Source organism: Humulus lupulus, chromosome 4, assembly GCF_963169125.1.
Source record: "Humulus lupulus chromosome 4, drHumLupu1.1, whole genome shotgun sequence".
Classification (NCBI taxonomy): Eukaryota; Viridiplantae; Streptophyta; class Magnoliopsida; order Rosales; family Cannabaceae; genus Humulus; species Humulus lupulus.
This window is the reverse complement of record NC_084796.1, coordinates 46,895,590-46,922,300: the sequence shown is the minus strand read 5'-3', so window position 1 is coordinate 46,922,300 and position 26,711 is coordinate 46,895,590.

Genomic DNA, 26,711 nt, shown 5'->3' with positions numbered 1-26,711 from the left:
CTTCTTCCTATAAATACCAAGACCCTGGGTAGTGCAAGGGGCTGGAAGATCTTTGTAAAGAAACACTCTGTAAGAAATAGTCAAGAGATATCAATAATATCGCCTGGTAGACTAGAGGGATTTTAACCTTCAAACCACCTAAAAATAAAGGAGTTATCATCTTCCCATGATATTAATTTCCCCAATCTAAAGTATAGTTATTTTCATATTATGGTTCACCAATTAGCACTAATCCATCCCACTTATTCGTATAATTACCTGTTGACGAAGAACTGCGTCAACCGTTTGACGCTTTCATTGAGAGGATTTAGAATGGTGCTATCGCAGAAACCTGATCATGGTGGTTACTCGTTCGAGACATGGTAACGAGGCGGATCGACGTGATGGGCAGGAGACCCACCATGCCGCCATATCCGATGAACAAAACCCCGAGATCCAACAGTGATCGGGAAAGCAGTCGATGGGCCAGGACGACACCGGGAGTTTAGTGCCCTGACCGCGAAATTCGAACCCAGGTTTCCTGACGGCGATAGAGATAGAGAACATACAGTTGAGGAGTCAGCTATCCAGAGCAAGCAAGCAAATCGAAGAAGTCTTGGCCTGGCTACCCCCTCTTACGACCAACGTTAACGTCGAAAAGAGGCAAAGTGGGACTCACAAGTCCCACAGGGATAATCGGTCCAAGCCCAGTCGATCAGTCAGAACCTCAACCCCGAGTTCTGCACCCACATCACACCATAATAAGGAAACTGTGTTTGAGGAGTTTCCCAGGGCCAATCAGCAATTCAGCCGGTCATTTCGAACCTCGACTCCTAGCTCGATTCCACCGTCGAACGCTCACAGGAGGGCTCATGGCAGCTTGCGGAGGAGATCCGGGGAAGGCTTGCGAAGATAGCCTGCTCCGGCCAGCCCTCTCGTGCCGTGGTCTGACCGCCGAGCGTAGGATGCTAGAGATGGTAGAGTAGAACGGCCGCGAGCTAATTTGATCCGCCCGGATGGGACTAGGATCGCGTCACTAGTTAGGCACCCCCCATCGTCGATAAGACACCCATCTCCTCCCCGTCCAGTTCGAGACATTCTGGCACACGGGAGTAGCAGAAGAAATCATCCTTCCACCGGTCCTTCCCATCGTAACCGAGCGCGCGGGGAGGTCCCAAATCCTTATCCCCAGCAGTGGGTTCCAAGATTTTCCAACGGGAGTTACTGGACCGGGAGCCACCGAAGTGGCAGATCCGGTGGAGACCTGCGTAATCGCTTGAGTTCGGCACAAATCCCTCGGGCCACCTCGAGGGCCGACCTCCGAGATCGCCTTAACTCGCAGAGGGGGGATCCGGCTAGAAATGGAAGTCATGCTCATCGAGGGATGGTCTTTCCGAAGTACGTGACCATGGGAATGTCCCACCTAACCAGGCTCAAGCTTTGAGGGACAATAACCCGCCAAACGCGTACGAAGGAATTGGAGCTGTTGAACAGCCCTAGAACAACCAAGAGATTAAGGACCAAACCCTAGAGCGTTTAGCTCAGATGGAGGAGCTGATGAAGAAGCTCTTGTCAGAAAATGATAAAGACGAGTATGACTCGGGGGACGAACTCGAGCTTCTCTCCCCCAGCATAGCAGCCACAACATACCCGCTGGGTTTCCGGATGCTCCACCTGTCTAAGTTTGATGGAGACAGAGACCCGTTGGATCATTTGGGTATGTTCAACACCCTGATGATGGTCCATAACATCGGCCCCGAGCTAAGGTGTTTGATATTTCCTTCCACCTTGACTGGGCCAGCTAGGCAATGGTTCAAGCAGTGTAAAAAGCAGTCCATCATCTTGTGGAAGAATTTTTCTGCTGACTTCAAGAGGGCGTTCCGAGCTTCTCAAGCCGCCCGCGTCAAAGCTGACACCCTGGCGAACGTGAAGCAACAGCCCGGGGAACCTTTGAAAGCTTATCTGAGCAGGTTCGCAAACGTCGCGGCTCGAGCTAGGGACGCAGACGATAATTCCAAGCTTATGGCCTTGAGGACTGGAATCCTCGTTGGAGGCGAGCTATGGAAAGAGATACAGAGAAAAGGTGTCAGCACCGTGGATGAATTCATGAATAAGGCCCAGGGATGGATAAACCTGGAAGAGGCACGAGCGTCGGTCGCGGGAACCAGCCAAACCCTTGATCAGCCCGTCAGAGTGGAAACGGATGTCGTAAAAACGACTCAAACCGTCACATAGAATAACCAAGGGGGTGGAGGTAAGAGAAAAGGGAGCAACGAGGGCGGCCAGCACGGTCCGAAGAAGAACAAGCCCGTGGAAAAATTTAAGCCAGTCTACGCGGCTTATACTGAGCTCACAAACACTAGGGAACACATTTTCCTAGCAAACTCTGCTCGCCTCCCCTGGAAAAAGCCGGAGCCTTTGAAGCACCAGAAGGCTAAGAGGGACCCTTCCAAGTTTTGTCGATTCCACAACGGCATTGGCCACAACACTAACGATTGTAGACATTTGAAGGATGAGATCGAGACACTCATCAGAGTCGGACCTTTGGCTCAATATACATGGAACTGAGTTCCTACTAGTCAGCCAACTCCGGAAGCTCCGGTAAATCAGCCCGGGCCCCAGATAAGTCAGGATACCCCTCCTCCTGTAATAGGAGGAGAGATATCCACAATCTCCGGAGGCCCCCATTTGGCCGGCACAAGCAGAGGTGCCCAGAAGAGATATGTCAATGAGTTGAAGGCCCATAACGAGGTGGAATTCGTACCCAAACAGCAGCGATTGGAGAGGCAAGCAATCATTTTTACCGAGGAGGACGCTAGTCACGTCCAGTTCCCCCATAACGATCCTCTAGTCATAACTGCCCAACTCTCCAATCAAAGAGTTAGGAGGATATTATTCGATAATGGGAGTTCGGTGAACCTGCTGTTTCGGTCTACGCTGGAAAAAATAAGATTGTCTGTCACCGAGCTAAAGGCCACTTCCATGATGCTGTATGGATTCTCCGGGGAAGGGTCGGTAGTGATAGGAACAATCGAGCTAGTAATAACCTTGGGAGAGGGGCCCTAAACTGTCTCTAAGCTCCTCGAATTCGTGGTTATCAATTGTCCCACCTCCTACAACGCTATTCTGGGCCGACCTATGTTGATGGCATTTGAGGCCGTAACCTCTATCCGCATCTCACAATAAAATTCTCCTCCTCTACGGGAATATGTACGGTCCGAGGTGATCAGCTCACTGCCAGGGAATGCTATAGAATTTCCATGAAGGGAAAATCATGACCCGGGCAGCAAATGATGACCGTTCAAAGCGGGGATGAGGAATCTCAAGAAGTAGGACCTACTCCTGAGACAGAAAAACCTCAAGAAGCCAATGGGGAGGTGATCACCTTGAATGATGATATCGATCTCAGGATAGGCAAAGATAGATCCGAGCTCTAGGCCATTGAAGAGCTCGAAGAGGTGAACATCAACTTGAGAGACCCCTCAAAGGTGGTGAAGCTCGGGAAAAACATGTGTAATAAGAGGAAGGCGGAGCTATTGAGATTTCTACAGGGGAATCTAGATGTGTTCGCCTGGTCTCACAAAGACATGATAGGGATCAGCCCAAGCATCATCATGCACACCCTCAGCCTGGACAAGAGCGTGCCTGTGAAGTCCCAGAAACAAAGCCGCCTGAGCACGACACGAGTTGAGGTCCTAGAAGAGGAAGTAGCTCGACTTTTAAAGTGCGGCTTTATTCGCGAGGCAAAATACCCGATCTGGGTCGCCAATCCTGTTTTGGTCCAGAAGCCCAACGGGAAATGGCGGACTTGTATCGAATTTTTCGATCTGAATAAAGCCTGCCCCAAAGATTGTTTCTCCTTGCCAAGGATTGATCAACTAGTAGATGCCACTTCGGGGCACGAGCTCATGTCCTTCATGGATGCGTACTCGGGCTAAAACCAGATCACCATGAATCCTGCGGACCAGGAGCACACTAGCTTCATGACCCCAACTAACATTTATTGTTACAAGGTCATGCCTTTCGGGCTGAAGAATGCAGGAGCTACATACCAGAGATTGGTCAACAGGATGTTTCCTAATCAGATCGGGAGAAACATGGAAGTGTATGTTGACGACATGTTGGTCAAGTCGAAAACTGCCGATAACCATGTCCCCGATCTGAAAGAATGTTTTAAGATTTTAAGGCAGTACGACATGAGGTTGAATCCTCAAAAGTGTACCTTCGGGGTTGCGTCTGAAAAATTCCTGGGCTTCATAGTCAACACCAGAGGAATAGAGGCGAGCCCCGATAAAATCAAGTCGCTACTCGAGATGCCATCACCCCGGTCGCGAAAAGAGGTCCAAAGTCTAATAGGAAGGGTGGCAGCCCTTAATTGGTTCATTTCCAAATCAACCGATAAGTGTTTTCCATTCTATAACCTACTCTGGGGAAATAAAAAATTTGAGTGGACCGATGAATGTGAGTGTGCCTTCCTCGACCTAAAATCACATTTAGCTGAGCCGCCCGTGTTATCCAAGCCCACAGCAGGAGAGCCTCTTTTTCTTTACCTGGCTGTGACGGAAGATGCAGGGAGCACCGTGCTGGTTCGTGAGGAGGACCGATCTCAGAAGTCGGTCTACTACATTAGCAAGAGGCTTCTCGGAGCCGATTATAGGTATCCAGTGATGGAAAATATGGCGTTCTGCCTTATCACAGCCTCCAGAAAGCTCAGGCCGTATTTCCAGTCCCATTCAATCTACATCATAACCGATCAACCTTTAAGGCAGGTTTTGCAAAAACCTGAGGCATCGGAGCATCTTTTGAAGTGGGCCATCGAGCTCAGCCAATTCGAGATCCTATACATGCCACGAACTGCAATCAAAATCCAAGCTCTGGCTGACTTTGTAGCAGAATGCACTGGATTCCAAGAGGAACCAGTGGAAGAACCGATACGAGCCTTGTGGAAAGTCTTTGTGGACGGCTCGTCTAACGAGAATGGATCTAGAGCTGGAATCATTTTGATATCCCCAGAGGGACATTTTTTTCACTCTGCGTTGCGACTCGGATTTGAAGCATCCAACAACGAGGCCGAATACGAAGCTTTATTGGCTGGGCTAAGGGTGGCCCAGGAGCTGAAGGCCAGCTCCATCTAGTGCTATAGCGATTCCCAGCTCGTGGTAAACCAGGTGTCAGGAGAATACCAAGTGCGGGGAACCATGATGGTGGCCTACCTGGCCAAGGTAAAAAAGGAGTTGTCCGCATTTGAGCACAACCTAGTTGAACAAATACCTCGGGAGCAGAATGCGAATGCTGACGCCCTAGTAAAGCTCGCCACCTACAGGGAGGTCGAAACCTTGGGCCTGGTACCGGTGGAATTCTTGGAAAGGCCAAGCATAGAGGAAGCCAGGAGGGAGGTCGAAATGATCGACACCATGCCGACCTGGATGACTCCCATAGCCGAGTACCTCACAACAGGAAAGTTACCTGAAGAGCCAAACGACGCGAGAAGGGTACTTTACCAAGCTTTGAGGTATACAATGGTAGACGGGACGTTGTACTGACGTGGTTTTTCTTTACCTTTTCTTCGGTGTGTTCTGCCAGGCAAAGCGAAAATTATTCTGTGGGAGATCCATGAGGGGTTTTGTGGAGATCACGTTGGGGGGAAAAACCTGGCCTTGAAGATATTAAGGCAAGGATATTATTGGCCCACTCTGTCGAGAGATTCATTTTCCTATGTCCAAAAGTGCGACAGGTGCCAGCGGTTAACCACGGTCGAGCTGAAGATGATCTCGTCCCCGTGGCCGTTCGCGGTCTGGGGAATTGATTTAGTTGGTGCCCTGCCCATGGGAAAATGAGGAGTTCACTATGCGGTGGTGGCTATTGACTACTTCACAAAATGGGCAGAAGCGGAGCCCCTGGCTACGATTACATCAAAGAGGGTCCTCGACTTTGTGGTTGAGAATATTGTCTGCCGATTCGGGCTGCCAAAGAAGATCGTGTTGGATAACGGAACCCAGTTCGATAGCGACCTCTTCACCGAATTCTGCGAAAAGCACGACATAATTAAAATATTTTCCTCAGTGGCCTACCCCTAGGCTAATGGACAGGTCAAGGCTGTGAACAAGACACTAAAAGTGAGCCTAAAGAAGAGGTTGGATGAAGCCAAGGGAGTTTGGCCTGAATAGCCCTCCCAGGTGCTGTGGGCGTACCGGACCTCGCACCAAACTTCGACGGGTCACACTCCTTTCTCCCTGACTTTCGGGAGCGAGGTCGTCCTGCCCGTCAAAACAAAGATAGCCTCACATAGTGTTCGGGCATTTGACCAAGACCAGAACGACAAATTGCTCAGCGCGTCCCTCGAACTAGTTGACAAAAAACGTGAAGATTCGCAGTTGCAGCTCGCGCATTATCAACAAAAGATCACTTGTTATTTCAAATCAAAGGTTAAGAGATGCATCTTTAACTTAGGCGACCTGGTGCTCTGAAGAGTCTTCTTAGCTGGTAAGGATCCCAAAGATGGAGTTTTGGGGCCGAACTGGGAAGGGCCCTATCAGATAATAAAGGTAGTGAAGGAAGGGACCTTTAAATTAGCTCGTCCTAATGGAGAAGCAGTCCCACGGACATGGAACGCTATACACCTAAAGAAATATTATCAATAGTCATACTTTTGTAAGGCTTAATTATGAAAGCCGCCTTGTTTTATTAAAAAATGAGAAGTACTTTTGTATATCATTGTATGTTTCTGTGTGCGGATAGTGTTAGAAGAGCGTTTTCCAAGTAACCAAGAAAGATCTCTTTCTGTTTACTTGGGGGGCATATGTCCTGGATACCAACCAGGTCCTAAAAACTTGGAAGTTAGTTAAATTGACTAACCAGTGTTTTTTCTAAAGAGCACGAGGTGTCGATAAAATTAACGTGAACTAAGTTTTTAAAATCAAATATGTCCTGGATACAACCAGGTCCTAAAAACTTGGAAGTTAGTTAAATTGACTAACCAATGTTTTTCCTAAAGAGCATGAGGTGTCGATAAAATTAACGCGAACTAAGTTTTTAAAATCAAATATGTCCTGGATACGACCAGGTCCTAAAATTTAGAAGTTGATTCAAATTGGTTAATCGATGTTTTTCTTAAAAAGCACGATGTATCAATAACAATTAACGCAGACTAAGTTTTTATAGTTAACCGTCCTGGATGTAACCAGGTCCTAAAAACTTAGAAGTTTGTTAAAATTGACTGGCAGTACTTTGTAGTTTCGAAGAAAAAGTCAATAGACTGACACAAACTAAGTTTTTACCAAACACAAAAAAATAATAATAATAACAACTATTAAAAATAAATTGAAATGAAAGTCAGGGAAACCAATTCTCTCGAGGAGGAAAAACCTCGTGGTAAAAGACTACAAATAAGTAAAGAATACAAAAGTCCTAGCCCCCCCCAGGGCACTCCGATGAAGTCACCCCTTCGGTCTCCTGCTCGCCAGCAGCGGAAGTCTCCTCAGTCTCAGAAGGCGGCTCCTGTTGAAGGCGGGCCTTGAACTTCTCAAGAAATGGCTCCCACACCTCAGGCGCCAGGAAGGAGAAGTCACCATCCTGGTTGAAGGCCCAGCAGTGATAGAGCATGGCCTCCATGGAGGAGCTAGAAGACGCCCTCTCTGCCATGGTGGCGGCCTCGGCCTCCAACTGCTTAGCCTTGGCCTCCTCGAGCTCGGCCTTCGCAGCAGCCAAGGCGACCTATGCAGCGTCGGCCTCCAATTGCTTAGCCCTGGCCGCCTCTAGTTCGGCCTTCGCAGTGGCCAAGGTGATCTGTGCGGTCTTTTCGCTTTCTTTGGCAGCCATTAGGGCAGCCTTGGCATTTTGCTCTTGCTGTTGTACAGACGCGAGAGCGGCCTGAGCAGTCTAGAACTCACCCCTAATCTCATCAAACTTGGCCCTGGACCGAGCTATGCTATGGTGTAGAGTCAAAGCCTCCTGCAAAGACATAGAAAGTAAGGCATGTGCTGGAAAGAAGGCAAAGAAGCAGATGCTGGGAAGAAAACAAAGAAAGTTAACTAAATAAACTTACTGTGAGCGTCATCCTCAATGAAGACTCCATAACATTCTCGGGGCTCCTCGTCTCGATCTCTCGCAAGTCCCTCGGGGTGGCATTGTAGTAATGGTCCACCATATAGCTTGCGGTCTCGTAGACCGTCCCTCGGAAGGCCTCAGGGATTTTCTCCAGGGCCTGAGTGTTCACCGGGATACGCACAGTGGGAGTGGGAGTGGGAGCTGGCGGGTTTCCGGCTAGTATCTCCTGTTCCCAAGTAGGGGCCGGAGGCTGCGGGGGAGGTGGGAGCATGTTCTCTACGGCAGGAGGAACCTGGCCCCTCCCCTTAGCGGGAGACATGGAGATGGTCCCGGGAGGAGTCTTCTTAGTCAGCCAGGGTTTCTTGACCAGTGGCCCGGACGATCCGGAGGGAGGATTCCCCCCTGGAAGATGGACCACAGGACGTTGTCTCCGGGCTGGGCCATCTCTTCGCCGGAAACAAAAAAAGAAGAGAGCGTTAGTATACATGTAAGGTTACTTCATTACAATAAAAGTCTAAAAGATGTATTGCAAAGGTCCTACCCTCCGAGCTAGAGGAGGAATCTAATGCCACGACCTTTGGCCTCGGAGCTTCTATGAGGGAATCTAAGTTTATGACTTCGCAAACGAGAGGTGGCTCTTGGTCCGGATCCGCCTCAGGACTGGACTCCTCTACATACTGCCTAAGCCCTGGAGCGACTACACCCTCCAGAAGGGAGGGCCACGACCTAAGGTTGGTCCCGTACACCTCAAAAAAGGCCGACCTAAAAGCCAGGATGTTGTCTACTACTACAATTACCCTAGGGCGGCCCATATCATGGCGCAACACTAGTTGATCTACACATTGGAGTAAGGTTATGTTAAGGTCTGGGTCATCTCGGTGACGATGTACGAGCTGGCTTGGGTTAAACCTAGCAAGCCTTAGGTATGCGGTGGCCGTGTCTAAGTCCCTAAATAGGAATGGGTTACCTTGGCCGGAGGGGCCGGTTGCTGCCCTGGACTGAATTCGATCCATGTAGAGGCCCCAGGAAACCTCGAGAGCTCACTTTCATTGCACGAGCGGCACCTCATCTTCCTCGTCTTTCTCGTCACTATCCGCAGCATCCCCCTCGGGGATAGGCACCAGCTCGCGAGCTACTGGGATAGCCCGTGGCCTCCTCAAGGCCAGAGTCTGGCCCGGAGAAATCAACTTACACGCCAGCATCGTCTCATTCGATAAGAGCTGGCAGTAGTCTTTTTCACTTGATGGGAGCCCTGCCAAGGTTTTGTATTGACCCCCGAGGGTCACCGATTTGGCCGTCCTCGCAAAGATGGCTGCACGATGATGTTCAAGTCAACACGCATGAAAAGAAATAAAGCAATGTGCTAATTTTTCGAGCTGAGAATAGAGAGAACTTACAAGGACGGTTGAAGTAGTGGTATTCGCTGTTGCGAAACCCCGTTGACATGAAGAACTGGTCCTTGAAGTCGTTGGGGTGGCTGGGCAGCTCGATGACTGCAGGAGAGTTGGGAAAACGGGTCAAATAGTAGAACTCGTCGCCTTGCCCCCGTTGATTCGGGCTGGCTTTGAGGTACAAGAAGAGAAGGATGTCCGCTGGGGTCGGGACCTCCCACTCGTGCCTCAGGAAGAGGTACCTTAGCCCCGCTAGCAGGCGGTAGGATTTAGGGGGCAGTTGGAAGGGAGCCAGCTTCACGTAATTCAGAAAATCCGTGAAGTACTGGTCTAGAGGTAGGAAGGCCCCGGCCTTGAGGTGTTCGTTGCTCCAAGCTGTGAACTCCTCGTCGAGGGGCTTGCAGCTCCTCTCGCCCTCGAGGGGAGGTCGGGCAACAAGAGCGCCTGTCCCGATTTCGATGTTATGGGATAGAAGGATCTTGTTGACCCTCCCTTGGGTCGTAATCTTCGAGACTATCCTCTCTGCCCCGAAGAAAGCATCAGGTCCCACCTCAACCTCTTTCTCCACTGTGGGACCGAAGTGGGGGATGGGAGAATCCATAGCAATCCATTTCCCCTTGCTGGCCTGCTGGGATGAGGAGCCAACTGTGCTCTTCTTCGGTACGTTCTTCCTGGGTCCCATATGGCCGCTTAACGAACAAGAATGAAGAAAAGTTTAAATACGCGACCTAAAAATAGAAAAGGGAATATAGCGCGAGAAGTGATTTTCGTACACGGGTTGAGGTAATCTCAGCCTACGGTGTGTGAAGCCATGCGTTACCATGGTCACGCGCCCGCATTTTTGATGGATCCCCGATTACTCGGGATCTGTGTGTCAGGAGGGTCAGGATAATGCTTGCCTTGGAGGGAAAGTTTTAAAAAGCAAAACTGCCTAGGAAGCGTGACCTCTAAGCTACCCGGTTTTGCACCCTAGAAACCTCTCATCTTCCCCTTTCCAAACAGGCATTCCCTAAAGCTACTCAGAAAAGCTACCTAGAAAAGCTATCCAGAAAGATTACCCAGAATTTATCTTGTCCTAAACATCACGTTCCTAGACATGTTCTCATGTAGTCAATATACCTAGGATCAAAACCTATGCACCAAAAGCCAACCAAAAACAACCTACAGTGTGCGCTAAGAAGGAGGTTTACCCAAACAGAAAAACGGGAAGATCAAAACACGCAATAGGCAGAGGACTTACAGTGTATTTTCCATGTGGAAGTTACAAAGAGCGTAGGAATCAGAGTCTTGGTGGAGTTTTTAAAGCTGGACTGGTGCAGAAACTCTAATGGCGAGAGCGTAGGGATCTCTGGGATGATAACCGGAGAAGAGAAACTTTTGAGATTAAAAAGGAGAGAAAATGAGGAAAAAATTTCAAATGAAGGGTGGCTAATACGAAAGATGGCCAACCTTATATATACATAAGAGACATAAAGGAACGAGGACCATTCGATCAAATTAATGCGAGATACGAGGCTCATAACTCGAGAGGCGAAACGACAGCCGAAAGCAGGCTAGGCCATTTAATGCAATTCTTGGAAACCAAACAGTCGCCAACCATGGCGCTCCATGTGTCCGATGCCCACGCAGTGGACGGGACATGAAGAGTCGAAAGGGATAATTAAAAGCCCCCACTATGAAGACCACTGATGACGTCGTGGGTCACGAGCAGGGGCTTGGGGGGAAAATGTACGCCCTAAATATCCACACATATTGGCGAGCTAGAAAAAGGCCTAATTCGATCTGACACGTGTAGATCGTCCACCCGGAGCTGCGTTTCACGGGCCTCCTTCTGTCAAGCCCGAGCTGATTAGAGAGTTAACTGCTACACGGAGGCATCGTGTAGCAAAAATATGGGTGTCACGAGCTGGCGCCACACTAAGCTCGTGATGCAACAGAGATCTGACATCCGAACCCTTGTAAAGTCAACCACGCAATATAAACGTGCGTATATCAAACATCACGTGTCTGTTCTATTCCTGAATTCTCGGACACGAAGTATTAACGTGCGTGTTCAAACATCCCACGCCTGGTTTAGGCCATGCGGCCCATTATCCCGCCTAACCTATTGATTAGACCACACTTCACTGCAAAGTTTAGGAATTAATCATCAGAGTCACAGAGATGACGTGAATGATAAAGAGATCACGGGATGACCCCATTGCCAACCCAGATATCTTCTTCCTATAAATACCAAGACCCTGGGTAGTGCAAGGGGTTGGCAGATCTTTGTAAAGAAACACTCTGTAAGAAATAGTCAAGAGATATCAATAATATCGTCTAGTGGACTAGATGAATTTTAACCTTCGAACCACCTAAAAAGAAAGGAGTTATCATCTTCCCATGATATTAATTTCCCCAATCTAAAATATAGTTATTTTCATATTACGGTTCACCAATTAGCACTAATCTATCCCACTTATTCGTATAATTACCTGTTGACGAATAACCGCGTCAACAATTACTTATTAAAAAAGTAATCTTCATTAATTGTTTATTTTAAAAAAATTGAGTCTATTATTAAATGTATAAATATCCATGCTTAAAATTATAAAAAAAAATAATATAATATTGAAGAATTATATATTTTTTTGTTTGAAAAATTTGTAAATAGTGTTAAAAAGTTGTAAATATTTGTTTATAACTAATATGATTTTAGAGAATTAGAGTAATAATATGTGCATTCAAAATATACACTCAATTTTGATAAGTGTAATTGGCTAAAATAAGTGTAATTGACTAAGTTAAATTGTTGCATCACTATGCGTAATGTTTATTAATTGAAATTGAGTTTAACAAATATTTTTATATTGTTTGTTAAATATAATAATATCATAGAAATCAAATGCTTGTTTTTATATCATTGGTGTGACTCTAGTGGGAACCCCAAAGCCATTTAAAGAAAAAGGCAGATCCTAGAACTCATCGCGGGACCTCACTATAAAAGTATGACAGGGCTCGTGACGATCTATCTTATTTGATGAAGAATGAGAAAATAATGAGATTTTTTTTCTATAAATAGAAACGGGAAATAAAAAAAAATGCTTGGGAATGAAAATGGGAAAATGTCTACTTCTTGAATTCTCAAAACTTTTGTCGCTCCACCCCCATAGGGAAACGATACTCTGAATCATAGAACTATAATGAAATATATGATCAACCAACATTTCTCAAATTTGAAAAAGAGTCAGAAGAAATGGTTTGAACCTAAATTAATCCCAAAATAGCATACCCAAATTATAAGAAAGCGTATCGAGGCTACAATTGCGGAATTTACACTTTCAAAATTTTTTATTTGTTCTAGTATGTAATTACAAATATGGTCCAAGTAATAAATGTCCAAGTCTCCTTTGGATCCCAATTCCAATAGGATGAAAAAAATCTTCCCAGATACTTCAAATCAAGCAATCTTTTTTTCTTTGATTTTTTCCAAAGAAATCTTATTATTTCCACGGCTTGGCCTGGTCAATACCTAGCTGGGCCATACCTCTTTTATTCCAACAAATCAAATTTAAATTATTTATTAAAAATTAAATTTGAAAACACAATTGTTTATTAGAAAATTTTTGAATCCCGGAACAAAAGATTATCTAAGGAAATCAATCTCTTTGACACGTATCATTTAATTTTATTTTATTCTAGTTTCTCAAATTGATCACTTATTTGATTGATGAATTTACTATTTATTATACTAAAATATCATTGGATAGAAAATGATAATATGAAAAACGCATAAAGCTCAAGCAGAAAAATAAGATAAAGATGAAAAATAAACAAGATAATGATACACACTTTTCAAAGTAATTTGCTCTTATTATATAAGCATTAGAACTTTAATTTATCCACGGTGAATGGTTAAGATTTCTTAAAATGTATATACAACTTCAGATCTGAAGGTAGTAGAAAAAATAGGCTGAATGTTTGACTATTCATTTTTTATTATATAGTAATACACATATATATATATATAGTTGTATTGTACATAGTAAACTAGAAAGCATAGTCATACTTCACGCAATTTTTTGTAATGATTAAAAATATTTTTTGGGAGATTGTGTGTAATGGATTCATTTTTACCATACCCCGTACAACATGCTCCTTATATGGATACGTAAATGTGTATTGACCGTTATTTTTTTTTTATGATAATGTTCATTATATAGCGAGCCTCCTACAGGTTTTCGAAAAATTCTAAATAATTAAAGTGCCAAAAATAAAATTCAAACTACTTGTTGTACGTGTGTTTTTATTTAATATTAGTATTATTTTATACACTTTGCGTTGTTTCTTTTTTTGTTTATTATATCAATTTTTAAAGATTTTTATATTTTTAGGGTAGAAAATTTATAAATCATGACCTTTTGCACAATCATTCAATTTTTTCAAATAAATATTTTTATTAATTTAATTAATAATGTTCTTAATCAAATATATATCACGTGTATACATGTTGATATTTTTAATTGTTAAGATATTTTGGTATTAAATTTGAAATATCAAAACAATAAATCTTGAAGATAAATGTCAATTTATATATGATTTATTTATTATTATTATTATTATTATTATTATTATTATTATTATTAAAAAATAGTTATTTCTAAATATTTATTTAAATACAAATAAAAATATTTCTATTTTAAATTTGAAATGTCAAAACAATAAGAAGATAAATACAAATGGAAAATTTTGAAATAAATGTCAATTATATATGATCATTTATTATTTTAATTATTAAAAAATTAGTTATTTATAAATAAATTAATATATTTTTAATTTTTAATTTAAAATATGAAACAATAAATATAGTATCATGAATTGGAAAATCTTCAAGATAAATGTAAATTTATATATAGTTGATTTATTATAATAATTATTAGAAAATTAGTTATTAATAAATATTAAAAAAAAAGAGTTACGGAAGAGGCATTAATGTCGTTATTGATGGTTTTAGATATTTTGTTTTTTTTAATTATTTAGTAATAATAAATTAAATAAAATAGAATAAAAAATGTAGAAAAATTAGAAATAGATTAGAGATTTTGACTTGAATTCTCCTTTTATTTAAAAAAAAAAGTGTGACATTTTCCTATTTTGACATTATCATTTAAAATATATCTGACGACGAGCTTTATAAGTATTATTTATGTTTTTTCTGAATAAAATTGTTTTAATTGGCTTATCACATTATTATCAAAGCAATGGTAGTATCTCAGATTTTGATTTGTTGATTATTTGAGCTTAGGAACAAATGGAACTTGCGTAGCTTAAATCTATAAAGCCAAGTTTTAAAGGTTTTTTTGCTTCATATTATTAAGTTCATTTATGCATAGGGACCGTTTACTTCATTTAGATTTGATGAATTAGATTTCTGGACATGATTATTGTTTACCTTGTATGGTAGCTTCCTAAATGTCACTACAAGAATTTCACCATATAGCGACGACTTATATTACGATGACAATAATGTCGTCGTAATAGAACACATAAAACCATAAAAATTAGATTTTTTTAAAAAAAAAATTATTTTATTTCATTTTTTATTAAAGACCCACAGGGAGGACATGTTGTCACCATAGACGTCGTTGCTGTAGGTTCCAAATATCTTGACCTATAGAAATGACATGTCATCACTATAGGTCTCTAAATTTTTTGGAGGGAATATACAACGCCCAAATTATTTATTATTAATTTTTTATTTTATTTTCAAATAATCTATAGCGATGACATGTCGTCGCTATAGGTCTCTAAATTTTTTGGAGGGAATATACAATGTCCAAATTATTTATTATTTATTATTAATGTTTTATTTTTTTCTCTCAAATAACCTATAGCGACGACATGTCGTCGCTGTAGATGTCCGAAAAAAATGGTGGGAAACTTTCCCCCAAAAAATGTAGCACTGGAACTTGAATTTTGGAAACTCTCTATAGCGACGAATGACTTGTCGTCGCTATAGGTTATTTTCATTAATGAAAACTGTGCATTTCATCTATTGAGACAATTTTTTATGACATACAGTGACGAGGGTATATACAAGAAAAACTCGATCCTTTCTCTTCCCCTTTCTCATGTTCTTATTTAATGTTTCATATAGGGTCTCGGTTTCTCTCCACCTCCAGCACGCCTCAACTCAATTTAGGTAAGAGTTTTTCTTGTTTTTAGTGTTAGATTTCTTGTATATGTTCTCTTATGCCTATATCTAAGTTCAAATTGATTTTATTAGCTTTTTTTCTTTCTTTCTATTTTGATGAGTTTTCCCCATTTTTGATGGTGTTTACGAGGATTTTAGGGATGATGTTTGTGTTTTATGAGTTTTCTAAGATATGCATAATTTTAACTTTGAGTTTAGTGATTTTCAATATTATTCTATGAAAATGTTAAGTTTATTAGAGATTATTGATGAATTTTAAATTTGTTTTTTGTTTCTTTTTGTTTCTTCTTCTTAATTATTAGTTTTATAGATTGGTTTTGGCTTAGAGGCTTGATTATTGTGGACTTGGACAACTCTTGGAGGTTAGTTTTAATTTTAGTTTTCGTATATTTAATGTTATTATAGTTTTTTGAAATGTATATGTAAATGTGATTTGATTAATATGTTATATGAATATGATTAGTTTATTTTTTTAGTGTAAAACTATATGAATATGTATACTTATTTTAGATAAACTTTTAATTTTAGATAATGAAGTTTAAATTTAGGTTAAAGTGTGTGTTATATGATTGATATTGAGCATATATTAATTAAATTGGTTTGTTTTTTTTTAGTTTTCAAATATGTGTGGACTTATACATGTGTTAGTATATACTATATGTTTAAATGTTAGTATTAAAAGTTTATTTGGAATTATATATGTGTTGGTATATATGGTGAACTTTGTTTTATGTTAGAAAATAATTTATGTTTTCTTCTTCTAATTATTTATGAGTGTTGAAAAAATTAAGTTATTAAGTATATGTTTTAATTATATGAGTTGGTTAGAATTGTGATTTTTTTTAGATTTTTTTTAAATTTACTATTTTTTTAAATTTATTTATTTTTATTTCGAAAAAGACCTACAGGGACGACATGTCGTCGCTGTAGGGTCCAAAATTAAAAAAAAATTATGAAAATACCTACAGAGACGACATGTCGTCGTTGTAGGTCCCGAAATTCAAAAAATTTTATTTTGAAAAAGACCTACAGAGATGACATATCATCATAATAGGGTCCAATTTTAAAAAAAAGGATTTTGCGAGTGTCTTATTGCGACGATCAAGTCGTTGCGGTAAAGAAACTCTACTACGACGACATCAAAATATCGTCGCAATAGGACCCTACACATACATGCCCACTACAATGACATTTTTGCGACGACATGTCGTCTTTAAAAGCCTACAGAGACGACTTCGTGACCTACAGAGACGACTTTTGCGTCGCTGTAGGCCTATTTTCCTGTAGTGTGTACAAATATGCTACTGATCAGTAACATTATTCATACTTGTTAGTTTTAGAAGTTGGCAGGTGTGATAAATTATTATATACTATTGCTACTAAAAGATATTACAATACATATACATATATTAAATTTTGTATTTACTCATTTTAGATTTTTTCCATTCTGTTTACCGATATCTTTTTCGAAAAAATAGAAGGATTCTTGAGAGAGATTATAGGCTTTTGTATCATAATTATAAGATACAATTCAAATTGTACCAAAACTTCATATAATAATAATAATAATATCCACTTAGAATAATATTTAATTAATTTAAAAAATAATAATTTAAATTTATATACAAAAAGATATATTTTTTTTATAAAATATCTTTAATTTGAAAAAAGTCTACAAAAATAGATATGAACATATTATTATAAAGAAAAAATAATAATATTTTATTTAAATTTAAATTAATTATAGTAAATTAATTAACCATAAATAAGCAGATAAAAATAAGATGGTTATATCAATTTTTTTTTCTATTTTTTATTCATTTTAAATAATAATAGTAATTAAATAAAATATAAATCTATTACAACTCGTAATAGCTTCCACACCATTGGAGATAGTGAAAAATCTTTCGATTAATGATGCTAGATAATCTATTTGAAGATTTATCGATTAACTTATACTTACTAATTTGTTAAAACTTTGATGTCTCTTTTTTCCCAATCACCTCCAACAATCTCAATATCACCCACACAATATAAACATCTGATAACATCTAAAACATGATAGAAAAATAAGATGAAGATGTTAGAATATCAAAATAATAATTTAAAATAAAAACTTTAAATATTAACAAATATTAATAATTGAATAAATACCCAAAATTTAAAGATTAACAAATATTAATAATTGAATAAATACCCGAGAAGATTGTGTTATCATTAACATGTAAATTAATCAAATTTGGATATATGAATTAGAATTCATTGAAAGAATTTATAGAGAAAAAGAGAAAAAAACAAAATTAGAGTAGAGGAAAATATGAGATTAGAAAAAGAATGTTTAGAATATATTGAAAGAATTTAGAGAGAAGAAGAGAAAAAAAAATTAGAGTAGAGGAAAATATGATATTAAGAGAGAATATAGAATATATATAACTTCATAAAGAAATATTTATCTGTGTTTAAATAATAATATATTATAAATATCTTATTTAAATTTAAAAAATTACATTTATTATTATTATAATCTATAAAATGAATAAAAAAATTAGATTAAATGATAAAATAAATTGAGTAGTTTGAAATTTTTTTAGAATGTCATATCATTTCTTTAATGCTCTAATTTATTTATATATATATATATATAAAAAAAAGTGTGAAGAAGGAAATAATAAAAGAAAAATCATAATACAAAACGACAAATATAGTAGAGACTAGTGGCAAAGAACATCCAAGGAATGTGATGCCATTTAAAAAAAATCAAATAAAATAATAATTTAAAATAAAAAACATCATATCTAATTCACAATTCAAAAAAAAAAAAATACATACATACATCTAAATTAATTTCAAATAAACATAATTCAACTTAATTACATATATAGAATTCACTAATTTTAGTACAAATAATTTTATTACGACAAAATAGCTCAAGTATCACAATATTAAAAATATTCACTAAGTATCACAATTTTATTTACATCATTGTCAAAATATCAATAAGATAACCGTTCTTGAGAAAAACAAATCATAAGTGTATCACCATTTACGTATGTGTTTTTGCTTTTCACTTAAGACATTATATATTCAAAATAAATTTGGAGTATATTTTAATGCGATGGATTAGTAATCCTTTTTAGAAATTGAATGGATTCTCTAAATATTGTTTAAAATAAGTTTCAAAATAAATATTTTAGGAATTTTTTTTATACATTTTTGTTAGAATTTAGAATACAACTTGTTAGTTACTACAATATATACAATATAAAATACATAAAATGAGACAAAATTATATGACTAAACATTTTAATATATTAAATTTGTATTAATCTTAAAATGTTTAGACACAAAAAAATTATTATTATGTCCTTTTTAATTATAATAATGTACATAGTTGAGATTTAAAAATTCTAATAAAATAATTAATTATTCTTTTAAATTTTTCTTCTAAAATATTATTAAAGCATTTTAGACACAACAAAATGACAAATAGATTTTTTTAATTATTGGATTTTTAATTGTAATAATGTATATAGTTAAGATTTAAAGTTTTTAATATAATAATTAATTATTCTTTTATTTATTTATTCTCAAATATAATTAAATCATTTTAGACACAACAAAATCATTATGACATTTTTTAATTATTGAATTTTTAATTGTTGTTTTGTTTATAATAATGTATATAGTTAAGAATTAAGATTTAAAAATTCTAATACAATAATTAATTATACTTTTATATATTCTTTTCTACTAAAATATAATTTGGATTGCAATCTTTCTCTCCTTCAAAATTTAATAAAATGACACTGTTTAACTTTTATATCATTTGAAATATGTATATTTTTTTTCAACAATTTAGATATTTTTTATATAAAATTTAATTAATTTAGAGTATAGATATTTATATATGTTGGCTCTTGATGTATAAAAAACGCCTGTTATTATGTATATAAGAAAGTGACACATTTACATAAACTATCACTAAAAGACAAACAAAAATAAGAATAAGAGTTATACAAACACAATGATATAGCACATATAACAGAAACAAAAAAGGATTAATGTGGAATTAAACTAAAATATTGGACGAATTTTTCAGTACAAATGGTATATCTGCTCATAATATATAGTAATGATTGTCTGGCACGTATTACTATTAACTATAAAATATAGCCGTGTTACACGTAGTTTTTTATAACGATTAAAATATATATTTTTTAAATAATTTTTGAGAGATTGTGTGCAAGGGATTCATTTTCATCCTGTACAATATGCTCCTAATATATATATGTAAGGGCATCTTGACCATAATTTTTTTTTCATGATAATTTTCATTATATAATGAGCCTCCTGCAGGTTTTCAAGAAATTCTGAATAATTAAAGTGTCAAAAATAAAATTCGAACTACTTGTTCTTCGTGTGCTTTTATTTAATATTAGTATTATTTTATACGCATTGTGTTGTTTTTTTTTTGTTTATTATATAAATTTTTAGGATAGAAAATTTATATATCATGATCTTTTGCACAATCATTCATTTTTTTTAAATAATTTTTTTCATTAATTTAATTAATAATGTTCTCAATCTAATTAATATCACGTATATGCATGTTGATATTTTTATATTGGTAAGATATTTTGGTTTTAAATTTGAAATATCAAAACAATCAATCTTGAAGATATTATAATTATTAAAAAATTAGTCATTTCTAAATATTTTATTTAAATATAAATAAATATTTTAATTTTAATTTTGAAAAGTCAAAACAATAAAAAGAAAAATACAGATGGAAAATTTTAAAATAAATGTCAATTATATATGATTATTTATTATTATTATTATTAAAAAATTAGTTACTTATAAATAATAAAAGATATTTTAAATTTTGAATTTGAAATATGAAACAATAAAAAGATTATTATGAATTGGAAAATCTTCAAGATAAATATGAATTTATATATGGTTGATTTATTATAATAATTATTAGAAAATTACTTATTTATAATAAGGTACGGAAGAGGCATTGTATTTTGTTTTTTTTAATTATTTAATAATCATAAATAAAATAAAATAAAATAAAAAATGTAGAAAAATTAGAAATTGATTGGAGATTTTGACTTGAATTCTTCTTCTTTTTATTTTTTATAAAAACGTGTGACATTTTCCAATTTCGACATTATCATTTAAAATATATGTGACGATGAACGTGGCATTATTCATACTTGTTAGTTTTAGAAGTTGGCAGGTGTGATAAGTTAATATATACTATTTCTACTAAAAGATATTACAATACATATACATATATTAAATTTTCTATGTAGCACAATAATTTGATGAGAGGATGAATTTAGATTTTTTCCATTCTATTTACTTGTATTTCTTTCAAAAAAGAGAAAGATTAATGAGAGAGATTATAGGCTTTTGTATCATAATTATAAGATTCAATTCAAATTGCATCAAAACTTCACATATAATAATAATAATAATAATAATAATAATAATAATAATAATAATAATAATAATAATAATAATAATATATGTTGTACCCTAATTTTAGCATGAATTCGCCCACTCAGATCGGGTACAGCTGGCAGGTAAATACATGGAAAAGATAACCAAGTAGAATATCTAATCATTAACCACTTGAGCAGCTCGAGGTTCATGGTGGTCAGACCCGATATTGGGCGTCTTGGATCATTACGAGCTAGGAGTCAGATAGCTGTCAAGCTTGAGCTCATATGAGATATTCAGCTCGTGAGGACCCAGATATAACGCATACTAAAGGATCCCAAGAGACTCGGGGATTCTTTATACGTTCATTAATGACCAGGCTGCATCATATTTATGTCATTTATTACCTAATATAGCAGGAATGTGTTTATTATGTTATCTGATCATATCCTAATGCAAATGAGAATAATCTATATTAATTATATACCATATATGTAATTACGCGGTTTATTTACACGGTTACTCAAACCTGTCCATGGAATTCCCCAATAAATACTGGGAATGTTGGACATGAAAGAGGACCATTATTCTGTATTACCAAAACTCTGCCAAAATAGAGAGAGAAACAGTAATAATATTGACTCGTGGACTAGGTGGGTTTTAACCACTGAACCACGTAAAAGTTCAGTGCTTTTGAGTGAGTTCTTGTTATTTCATTACGGTTTACTACTCAGCACTAATCCGCCCTTTATACTTTTTAATTTCTCGTTGGCGAAAAACTGCGTCAACAGTTTGGTGCTTTCATTGAGAACAAATTAGTGCTACACAAATTCCAGTCCATTTTTATCATGGTGGTCACTCGCTCAATGCACAATAATGAGGCAGAACAGCCTGGTGGGCAAGAGGTCCATCATACCGCTGTTCCCAATGAAAGGGGTCCGGATGTTCAACAACGTCTGGGGAAAAAACCAGCGGATCAGGGCGATACTGGGAGTTCGGTGTCATTACTGTCAATCCTAATCCAGGCTATCTGACTGCCATCGAGATGGAAAACATGTAGTTGAGGAGCCATCTCGCTAGGGCAAATAGGCAGATTGAGGAGGTTTTGGCTAGGTTACCCCCTCTTGCAACTGACGTTAATGTTGGAAAGAGGCAAAGTGAGTCTCATAAGTCTCATAGGAATAACCGGTCTAAACCAAGTTGATCTGTCAAAACTGCAACCCCAAGTTTTATGGCTGCGGGGCGAGATCGCCAGTGACCATCACAGAGGTTGTTAGCATGTCAGTCGGCTAGTCTAGACTGCAACCCCAAGTTCAGTGCCTTCTTCACAAGTCCCCAGGAATGTCCATGACAATCCACGAGGAAGGACTGGGACAGGCTCATGAAGGCATAATGCTCCAACAAATCCTTCTGTACAACGATTGGATCACCGGGCACCGAGATCTAGGGACGATGGAATAGAACAGAGACGGGATAATCTAGTCCGTTCTCACAGAACAAGGATAGCCTCACCAATAAGGCATCCTTCGTCACCTGTAAGACATCCGACACCACCTCGTCCTCAATAAGATATTCCAGCTTATGGGGACAACAGGAGAAATCCTCCCCCATCTATGAATACTTTCGCTCCACGAACGCGTGTTGAGAATCCATGCCCTCGATCTCAACCACGAGTTGTAAGCTTCGTATACGGAAGTTACTGGAGCAAAAGTCATCATAGCAGCAGGTCTGAGAGTGACCTAAGAAATCACTTGAGTTCAGCGCAAAGCCCTCGGTATGACCCGCAACTCGATATACGCAATCATCTGAACTCCCAGAGAAGCTATCCAGCTCAGGATGAAGGTATTAGCTATACTTGACACGAGGGGGGTCTGTCTATAGTACACAACAACAGGAATGACCCACCGAACCAAGCTCGAACATGGAGGGACAATAACCCGCCAAATGCATACGATAGGATGGGAGCTGTTGAACAGCCCCCAGCTAACCTAGGGACTAGGGACCAAACCCTCGAGAGATTAGCTCTGATGGAGGAACAAATGAAAAGACTTTTATCCGGAAAAGAAAAGGATGGTTGCGACTCAGACGAGGAGCTCGAGCCTTTCACTCCAAACATTGCGGCGGCAACATATCCCGTGGGTTTTAGGATGCCACACATGTCAAAGTTTGATGGAGAAGGAGATTCGTCTAATCACCTCAGAATGTTTAATACCATGATGATGGCCCACAATGTCGGGCTCGATCGAAGGTGTATTGCAACTTTGGTCGGGGCTGTCAGGCAGTGGTTTAAACAATACAAGAGGCATTCCATAAGCTCGTGGAAGAAATTTTCTTCCGATTTCAAAAAAGCATTCCGAGTGTCACAGGCAGCTCAGGTTGAGGTTGATTCATTGGCCAACGTAAAGCAGCAACTTGGCGAGACGTTGAAGGCATATCTGAGTTGATTTGCCAATGTCGCTGCACGAGCTAGGGATGCTGATGACAGCTCCAAGCTCATGGAAATGAGGACAGGAATCCTCGTTGGGGGCGATTTATGGCAGGAACTCCAAAGAAAAGAAGTTAAGAGCATAGATGAATTCTTGGGCCAAGCTTAAGAATGGATAAATCTAGAGGAGGTGCGAGCTTCTGTCGTGGGAACTAGCTAGACCCCTGTCCAACCTGTTAGCGCGGTAACGGATGTTGCAGCTACGACTCAAACCGTTTCCCAGAATAACCAAGGGGGGATAACAAAAGGAAGGGGAATGGTGAGGGCGACCAGAGCGGGATGAAGAAAAAGAAGCCTGGGGAGAAAGTCAAGCCTGTCTACGCTACCTATACCGACCTAACGGACACTTGAGAGCAAATTTTTCTGGCAAATTCTAATCGCTTCCATGGAAGAAGCGATAACCATTGAGGAACTAGAGGGCGAAGAAAGATCCCTCAAAATTCTGTCGATTCCATAATGACATCGGTCATAACACTGATGACTGTCGACAGTTGAAGGATGAGATCGAAACTCTCATTAGAGCTGGACCATTGGCCCAATAGGCCCGAAATCAGGTAATCCTTAGTCAGCCCGCCGGGCAGAACCCTCAGTCAGTCCCTGAAGCTCTGATAGGCCAAGCTGGAGCTCAGGCAAATTAGGTCAAACCTCCTCTGGTAGTAGGGGAAATATAACCACTATTGCAGTAGGGCCGCATTTGGCGGGCACGAGCAACGGGGCCCAAAAGAATGTACATTAACGAGCTGAAGGCTCATAATGGGGTGGAGTTCATCCCGGAGCAACGATTATCGAAACAACAACGATTGGAAAAGCAACCAATCATTTTCATAGAAGAGGATGCTATCCATGTCCAATTTTCACATAATGATCCGCTGGTGATAACCGTTCAACTCGCCAACCGAAGGGTCCGAAGGACACTAGTGGATAACGAAAGCTCTGTGAATCTACTTTTCAGGTCCACCCTAGAAAAAATGGGGTTATCCGTAATTGATTTGAAGGCGACCTCAATGACTCTGTACGAGTTTTCGGGTGAAGGGTTGGTAGCCATTGGGACAATCGGATTGGTGGTGATGTTGGGAGAAGAATCATGAACTGTTTCCAAAGTACTCGAGTTTGTGGTAATCGATTATCCAGCCGCATACAATACGATTTTGGGCCGACCTACGCTGATGGCATTTGAAGCCATAGCCTCTATCCTCCACCTTGCAGTGAAATTCCCCTCAGCTACGGGATATGTACAGCGAAGGCGATTAGCCCCCTGCCAGGGAATGCTATAGCATTTCTATGAAGGGAAAATCACAACCAGGCAGCAAGCGATGGTCATAAATGACGAAGGTGAGGAATCCTAGGAAGTGGAAGTAGAAGTCACTCATGGGACGAAAGAACCTTAGTAGTGAGGGCACCCAACACGATGACATTGACCCGCGGGTTAGCGAAGACAGATCAGAGCTCAAAGCCATAGAAGAGCTCGAGGAAGTAAACATCGATCCCAAGGAATCTTCAAGAGTCGTGAAGATTGGAATGAATCTTGATGACAAAAGAAAGGCAGAGCTGGTCGATTTTTTACAAAAAAAACCTAGACGTCTTCGTTTGGTCGCATGAGGATATGGTGGGAATCAATCAGAATATAATAATACACACTTTAAATTTGGACAAGAATGTGCCTACAAAATCCCAAAAACGGAGACTTTTGGGAACGGCCTAAGCTGAAGCCCTTGAGGAAGAAGTAGCTCGGTTATTGAAATGCGGGTTTATCCGGGAGGCAAAATACCCGATCTGGGTAGCCAATCCCGTGCTAGTCCCGAAGCCGAATGGGAAGTGGAGAACATGTATCAACTTCTCTGACCTAAACAAAGCTTGTCCTAAGGACTGTTTCCCGCTGCCAAGGATTGACCAGTTGGTAGATGCCACGACAGGTCACGAGCTCATGTCTTTCATGGACGCGTACTCTGGATATAACCAGATCACGATGAACCCTGTGGACCAGGAGCATACTAGTTTCATGACCGAGCATAATGTATATTACTACAAAGTTATGCCATTTGAATTGAAGAATGCCGGGGCCACATACCAATGCTTGGTTAACAAGATGTTCACTAACTAGATCGGGAGAAATATGGAGGTGTATGTCGATGACATGCTTGTCAAGTCAAAGACTGCTGAAAACCATGTATCCGATCTGGAAGAGTGTTTTTGAATATTAAGGAGGTATGACATGAAGCTGAATCCCCAGAAATGCACTTTCAGGGTGGCATCTGGAAAGTTTTTGGGATTCATAGTCAACATGAGCGGAATAGAGGCAAATCCTGAAAAAAAAAATCAGATCATTGTTAGAAATGCCTTCACCCAGGTCGTGTAAAGAAGTTCAAAGCCTAACTGGAAGGGTGGCAGCTTTGAATTGCTTCATTTCAAAATCCACTGACAAGTGTTTGCCATTCTATAACTTGCTCAGAGGAAACAAGAAATTTGAGTGGACCGAGGAGTGCGAACATGCATTTGAAGACCTAAAAACGTATCTGGCTGAGCCCCCGGTATTGTCTAAACCAATATCTGGGGAGTCTCTATTCCTTTATATGGCCGTAACAGAGGATGCAGTCAGCACCATACTAGTTCGAGAAGAAGACTGTGCTAAAAAACCAGTGTATTATGTGAGCAAGAGGCTTCTCGGAGTTGAGTCACGATATCCACTAATAGAGAAGCTAGCATTTTGTCTAATATTGGCTTCCAGAAAGCTTCGACCATACTTCCAGTCCCATTCTATCAACGTCTTAACCAACCAACCTTTAAGGCAGGTTTTGCAAAAGACTGAAACATCGGGACGTCTTTTAAAATGGGCCATCGAACTCAGCCAGTTCAAGATATCGTACATGTTGGTTTTTATTGATCACATCGGAGATTATGCGCAGCGGAACAACAATCAAATTGTTAGATTAATCCCATAAGATTTCTAGATCTACTTCTTCACATGCATATATATATTGAATCAAGGACATCAACAGAAAAATTACCTCAGGTCCTTCCTTGCTGCTATCTTTTCGTATGGCTAAATTCCTTGAGATCTCACACCAAAATCTTCCAAAATGTTCTCAGACACACAAAGAACGAGTGTGGGCTCGCGATACAAATTATAGGCAATAAACTATTTATCAGATGTTCTCAACACATGAGA